Source organism: Talpa occidentalis, unplaced genomic scaffold (assembly GCF_014898055.3).
Source record: "Talpa occidentalis isolate TD23 unplaced genomic scaffold, MPIMG_talOcc4v2.1 talOcc4.6, whole genome shotgun sequence".
Classification (NCBI taxonomy): Eukaryota; Metazoa; Chordata; class Mammalia; order Eulipotyphla; family Talpidae; genus Talpa; species Talpa occidentalis.
The window spans coordinates 45,744,440-45,758,069 of NW_023604972.1; positions in this window are offsets into that span (position 1 = coordinate 45,744,440).

Consider the following 13,630-nt stretch of genomic DNA (forward strand, 5'->3'; position numbering starts at 1 on the left):
GGAGGACATACGATGGATAAGATCTATTTGTTTTTTCCCCCTACAGGGTAGCACAAGAGATTTGGAAGCAACGTTTAACATAATCCAAGGTGTAAGGTTATCCAGATTATCCAAGAAGATTTACCTTTTGTTATCGCCCACTCTTTTTTTTTATATTCCCCATACAATTGTTATCTCCCATTCTTTAATATACAATTTTTAGCTATATTACAGGAAATAAGGAAAAGGTCACTTGTCTGTGTCTGCACCAGAGTGTCAGAAGGAGGAATTGCAGCCCTCCATCCTCTCCTAGTATGGTTATACTGTGGCCACCACTTTAAAGTCAGTGGCTAGGGAAATCCAGGGGAAATAGGTAGGGCTATGTGGTCCAGCTGTTTATTCCACACCATCTGGGTATTCTTCTAATGCTAAACTTGGAAGGTTTAGGTTACATTTTTGTAAAGAAAAACATATTCCTGTGGCCTCCCTGGTGGCACAAGGGGTTAAGACACAGCACTATGAAGCAATCTGCAGCCACTGCAGCATGAGATCGATCCCAGGCCAGGGAGCTAAACCACGTGACGCAGCAGACCTCTCTTGACTTGTCCACTGCTCCCCTTGGCAGTGTATTTCAGTCAGTCTGCCTGTTCTGCTCCCTACTCTGTCTCTAGTGAATCCTCTCTCTGGCCTGCACCCCAGCACTTATATGCATAAATAAATAAATCTGCCCACTAAGAATTTATAGAATGATTAGTCTCTCAATTCCTGATCAGTGAATAGTTTTCCATTTCTTTTGTGTCTTCTTTTATTTCTTTTACCAGTGTCTTATAACTTTCAGTGTATAGGTTCTTCACCTCTTTTATTAAGTTTACTCCCAGTCATTTCTATCTTTTTTGGTGCATTTGTAAAAGAGTTTATTTTCTTAATTTCTCTTTCTTCTAACTCATTGTTTACGTATAGAAATGCAGCAAAATTTTTATGTATTGATTTTGTATTCTGGCACTTTATTCATTTATTAATTCTGGTAGTTTTTGACAGTCTTTTGGATGAAAAAAATGAGTCAGTATAAACTTACTGAGATTTGTCTTGTTCTGTTCCTATCACTATGTCTCATAGCCAGCATTTAAGCAGACTGTTTCATTTTTATTCAGTTTCAACTGAACAGCCGTTAAGTATCTTCTGTGAACAAAAGACTGAGCTAGTAGATCTAGAAAGCACAGGTATGATGATTATTATTGGCTATATCTTACTTTAAGGTGCAAAAAATCTAGTGACAGAGGTAACAAAGACATAAATAACTTTTTTTAATATGTAACGTCAGGGATGTCTGAAGTTCTCTAGCTCATTACCTTTCTCTCTTTTGTAAGCATTTTTCAATTTCTCTCTCCCTTAAGTACACTTGTACTTTTGTGCTTTATCTTTCTTGCCTGATTCACTCCCTTGGCACCATTCTTACGTTTTTTCATATCAACAATTCTTATTGTTCTAACAGCTCTTTCCTCTCTTTTAAGAAAGCCTTAAGTGCGTCCTTAGTGCCTAAAAAAAAAAACCAAAACAAAACAAAACAAAAAAAAAACAAAAAACTTCCCTAGAGGCTTTTCTTTGATTATCTTTCACCTTTGGCTTCTTTTCATTTTTAAAAACATTTTTTTGTACTTCTAGTTGGTCATTCTTGCACCTATTATCATTCTTTATTTTTTATTTTTTTTAAACATCATTTTTTTTTTAAAGATTTATTGTTTTATTTATTTATACAAGCACTGGGTACAGTCAGAAGCACGGGAGGGTGAGAGAGTTCACCAGAGCCAGAGCGGGGAGCAGAGCAGGCAGAAGGACCGAAGTACACTGCTAAGGGGAGCAGCAGGCGGCAGGAGAGGTCTGCGCGCCATGTGGGACCCTCCTCTGGTGGCCTGGGAGCAGCTGGGGATCGAACCAGTGCTGCAGAGGCTGCGGGCAGCTTCGCAACCCAGCGCTCAACAGCTGTGCCACCGGGGAGGCCCTATCCTTCTTTATTTTTAACGCTGTTTTATAAACAATATTAATTCATTAAAATTAGGTGAGACAATTAATATGATATCTGAAATGTGAATTAAGTTGCAAAAGTCCCATAGAATTAATTAAAGCAAAAAACACATAATTACATTCTAAATCTCTCCAATTTTCTCCAGTTTTGATGAAAGAAAGAAAATGAAATATTATTTTCAATTTATATATGTATTTTTCATCACTGTATTTCTGATTTTGTATAGCACTTTACAATTCACAAAACTTTTGATGTATAATCAGCTTATTTGATCTTTATAAAATTGTTTTGAAAAAATCAGTTATATCATAACTGTCATTTATAGTAGATAAGAAAACCTTGAGATAGTAAATTTTCAAATTTACAATATCTGCTTATATTTGGCAGATCTGGCTCTCCAATTTAGGCATTATTACCTTTACGATGTTATCCTTTTTCCAATTCATGCCATACATTGTTTTATCAAGCCACTTTATTTAAATGTGGTTCTAATTATCTTGAAATTTCTGAACCACAGCCTCTATTGTAGAAATATTTTTCACTGAACTGTTGTATAGAAAATTAGTATAGGTTATGTAATATGGTTATCTAGTAAAACTGAACATTTTACAAATAGAATTCAGACTACACCTCCCCACCCAGACATAAACTAAAACCCAGATATTAGCAATTTTTAATGCAGATAGTGTTGCTTGAAACATAAGTGCTAAGAAACCCAAGAGATGGACTCTAAAGCTCAAAATTATTTGAATCCAAAGAGAAATCTCTAATGAGCTCTAGTTCAAAGACTGCATTAGGGTAAGAACACTTACCCAATAGTCTATGTCAATGAATTAACACCAAAAATCAAAATATTGGTGCACTAAGGAGCTATTATATCATTAAATGAATATAACAATGATCTGACTCTTCATTCAAATGAAATTTTGGGAAATATTTATTTGTCTCAGTGAAACAACATGGGCAGGTACAATTTCTTAAAGTCAAGTTAAATGAACAGAAATCATCATTTTTTTATTGTGATATAATTGGCTATAACATATTAGTTTCATGTGTATAACATAATTATTAACCATGTGTATATATTGTGATATTTCATCACAATAAGTGTAGTTAACATTTGCCACCATTGTAACCATAGTTACAAATCTTTCTTTTTCTTTTAATGAGAACTTTTAAGATCTACTCTTTTCATCACTTTCAAATATATGATAGAGTATCATTAACTATGTCACTGTACCGTGCTTTACACACCAAGGATGTATTTATTTTAACTGAAAATCTGTACATTTTGACTCTTTTTACCCATTTTGCCCATACCCCACCCCCTGCCTCTGGCAGTCACCAATCTGTTCACTGTATCTATGAGGATTTTTCCCCTTCTTTTTGGATTTCACATATAAGTGAGATTGGATTACATTTGTCTTTGTCTGACTTTTTTCACTTAGCGTATGCTTTCAAAGTCCATCCACATTGTGACAAAAGACAGGATTTCCTTCTTTTTATGACTGAATTATAGTCCGCTATATATGTGTATGTGTGTTCATATAACCCACATTATTTATGTGGGTGTGTGTATATATATATATATATATCACATATCACATTTTAAAAATTCACTGATACCTTTGTCTCTGTGGGTTGGCCATTGTAAATAATGCTACAATGATATCTTTCTTAGTTATTTTCTAGTTTTCATTTCCTTCAGAAAAAATACCTTCAGAAGTGGAATTGCTGGATCATATGGCAGTTCCATTTTGAAGTTTTTGAGGAAACTCCATACTATTTACTATAGTGACTGTACCAATTTACATTTCCACCAACAGTGCACAAGGGCTCCCTTTTCTCCATATCCTCTCCAATACTTGCTATTTTCTGTCTTCTTGATAATAGTCATTCTAACAGGTGTATCTCATTGTGGTTTTAATTTGCATTCCCCTGATGACTGGTGCTGTCAGCCCCTTTTCAAATACCTATTGGCCATCTGGATGACTTCTTTGGGAAAAAGTCATTTTTAGATCCTCTGCCCATTTTTAAAAATCAGATTTTATTCTTAATGAATTGTGTGAATATTTTCCCCATATATTTTAGAATTTAACTCCTATGAGAGAGCTTTCTAATAGAAGGATTAGATAGAATAAAATAAATAGGAATTAAAAATGAAAGATTTTATAATGTAATACCTCCAAAAGTCTCCACTAATCTCACAGATGTCCACATTACTTCAGACTGTTGAGTAAGTCTCATGTACTTTGTTGGTTACCATACTGAAAGGCAAATTTCAAATTAGCCAATGGTAAAATTTAAGTCTTTCCTATTCTATGTTTTTCACATAAGCCCATATCTCAACTAACAAACAATTTGCTTTCGAAAAGTTTATTTTTAAGATAGTTGTCTAACAGTTTGTTTTTATTTCCTGGGTGTTTGTCAATTGGATGTGTATCGCTCAAGGAGTAGGACAATGCCAAAAGCAAGTAAGAGAATTCAGTAAAATCATCTAAGATATGGATTGAAGCCTCCTTCAACTCTTCTTTCTATCACATTTTATTTCAAAATTATATATTTGCACACTAAGATGTGGCATAAAGCAGAGATCATTGAAACAGAAACATGTCAGCATCAGTCTTAATCCTCAATATAATTGAGCATAGGGCCTCCCCGGTGGCACAGAAGTTGAGCGCTGGGTTACGAAGCTGACTGCAGCCTCTGTAGCACCGATTCGATCCCCAGCTACTCCCAGGCCACCAGAGGAGGGTCCCACATGGCGCACAGACCTCTCCTGCCGCCCGCTGCTCCCCTCAGCAGTGTACTTCGGTCCTTCTGCCTGCTCTGCTCCCTGCTCTGGCTCTGGTGAATTCTCTCACCCTCCCATGCTTCTGACTGTACCCAGTGCTTGTATAAAAATAAATAAATAGATCTTTAAAATATATATATATATAATTGAGCATAGAGCCTGATCCAAGATCTTAATAAATGCAACAGGCTCTTCGTGTAATCCTCTTAGCACTGTTTGTTTGTTATTTATTTAGCACTGGGGTTTATTCTGGCTGCTGGAATATCTTCTGATTGAAACCACCTTATGAGCAGTTTACCTGGGGCATTTAGAGTGTTTTACTCAGCCTGGACACTAAATTGTTAATTTCACTTTTGATGTCTCTTGTATGTTGCTCTATTTTTTTGCTTTCAGTAGTACTTTCTTGGAAGTCATAAAGGACTGTGAAACACCTTATCGTGTTATATTTTTTACATTTTTCTTAAAAATATCTTAAATTTTTTTTGGTCTATTTTCTTGGTGAACTTATACTTCCTGGAAGCTTCTTTCCCTGCTGTAGTACCTTAACCTGTATATAGATCCAGGTCCTGAGCTGATTCTGCTTAGCCAGGTATTAGTGTAATTTTGGAAAAAAGAAAACTCTTCCCCTCTTGGACTTCAGTTTTTTAATCTGTAAAATGAGAAGCTTGACTTTGATGTCCTCTTAGGCTATTCCTGCTTAAATATTCATTGATATAAAGCAGGTGTTCAAAAACACTAATTGAAGCAATAAATATTAGCCTGTTTTACACATACATGTTTGACCAGAATTATCACGGTCTCTCAGACTTTTTTTTTTAAAAGATTCATTTATTTATTTATACAAGCACTGGGTACAGTCAGAAGCACGGGGGGGGGGGTGTGAGAGGATTCACCAGAGCCAGAGCAGGGAGCAGAACAGGCAGACTAACGAAATACACTGCTGAGGGGAGCAGTGGGGCTGCAGGAGAGGTCTGCGCGCCATGTGTGACCCTCGCCTGGCAGCCGGGGATCGAACCGGTGCTGCAGAGGCTGCCAGCAGCTTCACAGTCCAGGGCTCAATAGCTGCGCCACAGGGAAGGCCCGGGTCTCTCAGACTTTTTTTTTTTTTTAAAGATTATTTATTTATTTATATAAGCACTGGGTACAGTCAGAAGCGCGGGAGGGTGAGAGAATTCACCAGAGCCAGAGGGGAGAGCAGAGCAGGCAGAGTGACGAAATACACTGCTGAGGGGAGCAGCGGGCGGCAGGAGAGGTCTGTGCGCCATGTGGGACCCTCACCCAGTGGCCGGGGATCGAACCGGGGCTGCAGAGGCTGCGGGCAGCTTCCCAACCAGCGCTCAACTGCAGCACCACCGGGGAGGCCCCTCTCAGACTTTAAATGGAATCAGAGGTGATATGTTAAGTCTCCCTACTGGAAATATCGAACATGTGGAGTCATGGAATTCAGGTATAAGAATCATTAACTGGACAAGCTAAAGTTCTATGAAGAGTGATGATCAAATGTTAATACTGTGATTGTTTTGAAGTTTTCAATTCTTATACTTGTGGACATCAAGAGGACTAGGAAGGGATTGAAGAGATTTGTTCTCTATACCTTGCTGCTCATACACTACTTTGGCAAAGAAACACAGCAGAACAATGATCAGCTGGGAAAGGCCTACAATATTCGCAGGCACTGTTAGAAATTTTGGGGTACTTTAAGATTCTCTTGGGGAGGGAGAGTAAATAGGTAAATGGTGTTAATTATATGATGAAGGATGGAATTTGACTTTTAATGTTGAACGTAATATAGTATATATGGATGTTGATTTATAATGCTTTACATCTATACCCCAGTTCTTGTATGCACAATAAATTTAAAAAAAAGAAAACTTTTAAAATAAGATGCCAGTTTGGGCTCGGAAAAGAAATTTCCCCTAGTAACCTAAAAGATTTTATTATTTCTCTAAAAGTTATCTTGGGCCTCCCCGGTGGCGCAGCAGTTGAGCGCTGGGTTGCGAAGCTGCCCACAGCCTCTGCAGCGCTGGTTGAATCCCCGGCCTCTGGGTGAGGGTCCCACATGGCGTGCAGACCTCTCCTGCCACCCGCTGCTCCCCTCAGCAATGTACTTCCTCAGTCTGCCTGTTCTGCTATGCGCTCTGACAGTGGTGAATTCTCTCACCCTCCGGCACTTCTAACTGTACCCAGTGCTTGTACAAATAAATAAATCTTAATGAAAAAACTTAAAAAAAATAAAATAAAAGTTATCTTGATAAGTTCTCTGAATTGGGGGGAAAATTTGTGTAATCAAAGATCTGATTTAACAAATAAATTGTGTATGATGTTTCAACTGCTAAAGGAATTACTAAAAATCATTCTGTATTTGTGAACCTCTTTCATATTATTTTAATTAGCTGTTTCTCACAAACACTCTTCTGGTGCTATTATCTGATTTCAAAGGGAATGATTAAACGAATGACTGGATGTATGAATAAATGCTTTGCTTAAGATCCCAAAGGCAAGGAATGGCAATGACAGATAAGTGTTCATTGACACTGTCTCCCCAGACTACTATTTCGTTCTGGAAACCCTGTTGCCTCCCAGAACAAAGAGATAGCACTGCAATGGTTTTTCCATGGCAGCAAATAAGTGGGTCATTTGTTGAAGTAAATGCATGGCAGGCATAGATGAAAGACTAAGCCAGATAAGAAATGTGTGTTTACTGCAGGTATGGTCTAGCATCTTGGTTTATAACTGATCTATCGTAAATGTTATGATCACCATTAGCAAGTCTATTTACAGTCTTGAAATGTACAAACTCATGTTTCTTTTCCAGTGTAAAAGATAATTTCCCTTTGTTCTATGGGGTTGGAAGGGATGAAGGGAGAGAGGTGGGGGAGAAAATGAATAAAGTTTAAATGTATCAGAAATACTAAAATTTCTAAGCTATACTTTATTGAATTCACATTTTAAAATTTATGTAATGGTTCTTACTGAAACAATATTGGTATGATAGATAACTTTGAAGAAAGAAAGGGAATACTAAGCTTTTGGCAGTAGGTCAACTTTTACTAAATCTCTTTTCCTTATTATATTCTCATTGACTCTTTTCCCATTGTTTTTGGAATTAAGTTAGTTGCTGGGGGAACTTATTTATACGCAGAAATGAATTTCTTTCCTGCTTCATTTGATGCTCACATAAATTTTTATTAAATTTCTTTGGCTTTGTAAATGTACTTCTCTTCATGTTTTGAATTCTGAATAAATTTTCTCTTCTACCTATTGTGGATCAAGAATTCACAATTGCATTTATAGAATATTCTGAAAATTAAAAGTTATCCTTTGTGGTATACATCTCTTAAGATACAATCCAGTGTCATCAAGCTTAGTAGTTCTCCCAGTCGCAAACCAGTAAGGTGATTGTTTGACACCAATGTTGTATTATAACTTTTAACTAAGAGACATGATCTCTCTCTTATCTCATAACTCTATTTAGAACCTGAATGTTCTGTAAATGATTTCTGGATTGTTTCTTTTTTTTCTATTCCAAACTCTTGTTTTTAGCTTATATTTGAAACATTTGCCAGCATTATGACACAGTAAAATTGCTGATAAATGTACATTATTATTGTTCTGGCTTTAATTCCCCACTAAAATTTAAATATATTTGAGGTATTAATAATATCCATTTACAATGTTCTTTTGATTTTTAATATGGAACAAATCCTGCTGGATAACATTATACAAAACACCAGCATGATTTTCTAAAAGTAAACCGAAGTAATGAAAATTCCTACCCTTTGGGCTTATACATTATTTTAAATGTCAGATCTACCTAGAAAAATCAACTATGTTCACCTTCCAGGTAGTTATAATCACAAATGAAGAAAAAAATGAAATCCTTTTATTTAAATATTGTTATAATATTAATTAAATTTGTCTTGAATTTCTAATAAAAAAATACCTAATAGAAGCCCCTTTTTACCAAAGATGCAGCCAACTTCCAGACTTTTGTCTGGGAACAGATCATTTGGAAATATTTGCATTTAGTGCTGTTGTATTTTTCTGTATTTCTTATTTTTTCAAGCACTGCATCAAGTATCACAAATTTTTTCAAAGGAGCTTTGTGATGAAATTATTACCACTTCTCCATTGTCTTAATATTATTAAAATCCTTCATTGCCCAGGTATTACAGTGATAAATCAAGCTCCTTAGCCTAGCAGGCAAGGACTGTATTTTTTGCCAGGCAATATCCAACATCCTACACCAGTTGCTTTCCAAGAACCATCTCTGAAAGTCAAGGTTTTGTGAAATGCCAAACCCTATCCAGAATCTCCTTCTGCCTGGACCTTCCTTCATAAATTTAGCTGTGAAAGCCTCCCTCATTCCAAACTTCTTCCCAGTTAGTTTGTAATTCCTCTAGGGCAGTCGTACTCCATTGGATTGGTCCCCTAATGGCATCAGCATCACCCCATCACCTGGGAACTTGTTAGCAATGGAAATTCTCTGGTCACATCCTAGACCTAGTGATTTAGAAAGTCGGGGGCGGGGCCTATGCTGTGTTTTAATGAGCCTTTCTGGTGTTTTTGACCCACCCTCCCTAGGGTTGAGATCAACTTATATCCATCTCAATGTCGTCAGACTCTCACTTGTTTTCACAGTAGGTGCTCAGTAAGGCTTTCATATGAAAACAATTCTTCTAAACAAACAAAAACAGTTGCCTAACTTTGTTAACTAAATGACTGAAGCCAATTTTCCCAAAGCTTATTTACTTAATGATCACAGCTGTTAATGACCAATTTACCTAAAATTCAGCCTCCTTTGAGTGTTTTTTACATCCTTTTCCATTGCCACACTTCACCATTCTTCAAGCCACTAATGAAATCTCAGCTTTCATTTGAAACTTGAGGTTTGCTTCCCCTGGCTTAAGGCTGTTCGCTCTTCTCTGCTTCCTGAGTTAGCTGCAGTTTTCTCCCATAACATTGTGACTTTTTCATCAGTAAAACTCTTATTTTTCTTATGTCTCCTACAATCCCTTGTGCATAGCGGACATTTGATGAGTTTTGTTCATTTCTATAATAGTATAGTAAAATATTAATAGTTGAGAGGACAGAAACAAAAACTTGTTTTCAAATGCCACTTCTTTTATTTACTAGCTATGTGACTTTAGGCAAGTTTTTTTTTTTTAATCAACCCACTCAATGCCTCAATTTTATTGTCTGCAAGATGGGCATAATATGATAGTACTCACCTCCTATGGTTGTGAATGAGTTTATATATATGAAGTATCTAGAATATCATATAAGGCTTAGTTATTATTATTTTTTTAGATCCCAAGATCTATTTCTGCATAATTCAACTATCTGCTTATGAATTTTCATTTCCTTTTCAGTGTTTCTTGATCTTCCTTTACGCCCTCTGCTTCATTTGGATTTAATAGAATAAATGTGTCATATAATTAAGAAAATATTATCACTCTTTAAAAGTTAGGATGCGTGCTTTAAATAGTTTATATTTTCTGGACTAGTAATTGTTCTTCTAGAACTGTATCTTTCTTTAAAATGGTCAAAAACTTAGCAAAAATTTATGGACTAAAATTTTCATTTTAGGGCAATATTTGAGTTCTTTACATTTTTAGATACATCTTTTATGAGATATGTGACTTGCATGTATTTTCTCTCAGTCCATGTCTTCTCTTCTTATTTTATTACTGTCTTTCACAGAAGAAAATTTTTGTTGTTATCACCAAGGTATTCTTTTAGAACAAAACTCCAAATATTGGATATATATTGCATGGGAAATGTTGTAAATCATGGGATAAGACCATCTCTTTTATGTACAAGAAGGGTTTCAGCAAAGACTGGTGTAGCATTGCACATTGGTAATAAGATGAAGGTGGTGTTCTTACTGTGAGACATAGAACTCAGGACACAGTTATGAATTAAAGTCAACCATGAGAGAAACTGTTGTGAGTGGTTTGACTTCTTGACATTTCCTTTGAACATGGAAATTATTGATACTAGCAATGTTAATTTTTTTTCTCCAACACATATAATTTTCTTTATCCTATCCATTCAGTTAAAGTCTGGTCTAGCAATATATTAACTTGGTGTCTGTAAGGGCCAGGGGCAGTACAGTTTGATTGATTGATTGATTTGCTGAACAGATCCTACTTTGGATTTATTTGTACAAACAGCATAGGAGGAACACTAGTGTCATGCAGACAGCAGTCCAAGAGTTGCACCAGTCCTCTATCCTCACAGGGAAGACAGGGTTCTCTACTCTGGAGTCTTTGTGAGGACGTAAGCATATTAAGGGGGTTTGAACACTGCAGCTGCAGCCTATGCATTGCTTTGGGACTTGATATTTGGTTGGCAGAGCTGGAGACTTTTGGTGATATGGGCCTGGGGTGAGAAATGCTGATTAAGCCTGCTGCAGCTGCTGCCCCTTGGGATGTTGGCCTTGACCTCCTTGGAATTGTCAAGGAACTTGACAACCTCAGCATTGGCCTTGGCATTGTTGACCTGTATCTTCTTCAGGTCCTTCCTGTTGTGCTTCTTGGCAAGTGAATATTCCTGAAGAATATGGGGTCCACTCCCTTAGTAGATTCATATCTTTGGGGTTGGGGTTTCTTGATATCATTTCTGTGCTCTTTTTTAAGAATGGTTATGCATGGTGTGGTTCTTGATCTTGGTCATATGTGCATTTGGTGGAGGGTGGAGAATAGGACTGTGGGCTCAATGATGAGGGCCTCACTCTGCCTCCTTGATTGAAACCCTAGGCTCCCCAGGTACCTCAGGAGTGGCACAGTTTAAAAGGGTCAGTCTTCTAGGGTAAAAATAGCAGGATAGACAAAGGTGAAGAATGGGTAAAGTCAGTGGGTATGGTCAGTAGATTATAACAATATGGTGTTCTTTTAAAATAAGAAATTGCTAGTAATTTAGCAGACCATAGTGAGGAGGAAAAAAATCTCTCAGGAAAAAAATGAATAAAGATAATGAAGCACTTTGTAGCAGGTGGTTTTATGAGAACATAATAAAGATAAAATAGTTCTATAAGAATAAATAGTTTCTTTCTACTCTTCAAGCTATACTACAAAGCCATAATAATTAAAACAGTTTGGTATTGAAGCAAAAACAGATACACAGGCCAATGGAACCGAATAGAGAGCCCAAAATAAAACTACATTTATATGGACAACTGATCTTTGAAAAAGGAGCAAAGAATATGCGATGGAATGTGGACAGTTTGTTCAATAAATGGTGCTGGGAAAACTGACAAAAAAATGAAACTAGACCACCACCTTTCACCATGCACAAAAATCAACTCAAAATGGATAAAAGAACTGGCCATAAGACCTGAAACCATAAAATGTATAGAAGAAAATACAGAAAAACACTACAAGACATACATCGCGATAACATCTTTAAAGACTCATCACCCAAAGCAAAGAAAGTCAAGGAAAAGATAAACACTTGGGATTACATGAAACTGAAAATCTTCTGCACAGCAAAAGAGACATGAACCAAAACAGAGATACACCCCACTGATTGGGAAAAAATCTTAGCACTTCAGTCAACTGATAAGGGCCTGATCACAAAGATATACAAAGAACTCACACAACTCCATAAAAACAAAATAACCAATCCAGTCAAGAAATGGGCAGGAGAACTAAAGGACATTTCTCCAAAGAGGAAATGCAAATGGCCAACAGGCATATGAAAAAATGTTCAACATCCCTTATAATCAGGGAAATGCAAATTAAAACCATATTGAATTGATGGATCATATGGAATTCCACCTAGGTATTTGCCCAAAGGACACAGAAACATTAATTCAAAAGGGCACAGGCACCTGCACCCCTATGTTTAGAGCAGCACTATTTACAATAGCTAAGCTATGGAAATAACCCAAATGCCCAAAAATAGATGACTGGATCAAGAAGATGTGGTATATATACACAATGGAATATTACTCAGCAATCAAAAAAGATAAACTCATGCCATTTGCAGTAACATGGATGGAGTTGGAAGGGATCATGCTCAAGAGAAATAAGCCAGAAAGAAAAAGAAAAATACCGGTGGTCTCACTCACAGCAGGAATTTAGAAAACCTAAGTAAGGGATCAGGAAAAAGACTAACTATAATAAAGAAAAAATCAAAATCAACAAGCAACTATAAACCAGAGACACACTATGGGGGGGGGGCAGGGAGAGGAAGGATTAGGGTCAAAATAAGAGGGGTGCAATTGTATGGGGAATATAACCAAAATGAAAATGCATACATTGTGCAAAAATGGAAAATGATGTAAGAATTATATAAAATAAAATATTAAAAAAAAAGATTCCAATTAGTGAAAAAAAAACACATTGAGATACCACCTTACACCAGTAAGAATGGCACATATCAAAAAAACAAACAACAACAAATGTTGGCAAGGATGTGGTGAAAAAGGAACTCTCCTGCATTGCTGGTGGGAGTACAGACTGGTCCAACCACTATCAAAGCTGTCTGGAGGTTCCTCAGTCTACTAAAAATGGAGCTACCCTATGACCCGGCAATTACACTACTAGGGATCTACCCAAAGGACACAAAAACATTGATGCAAAAGAAAACCTGTATTCCTATGTTTATTGCAGCACTATTTACAATAGGTAAAACTTGAAAACAACCCAAATGCCCAAAAATAGATGACAGGATCAAGTAGATGTGGCATATATACACAATGGAATATTATTCATCAATCAAAAAAGATAAATTCATGCCATTCACTGCAACATGGATGGAACTAGAAGGAATTTTGCTCAGTGAAATAAGCCAGAAGGAAAAAGAAAAATATCACATGTTTTCACTAA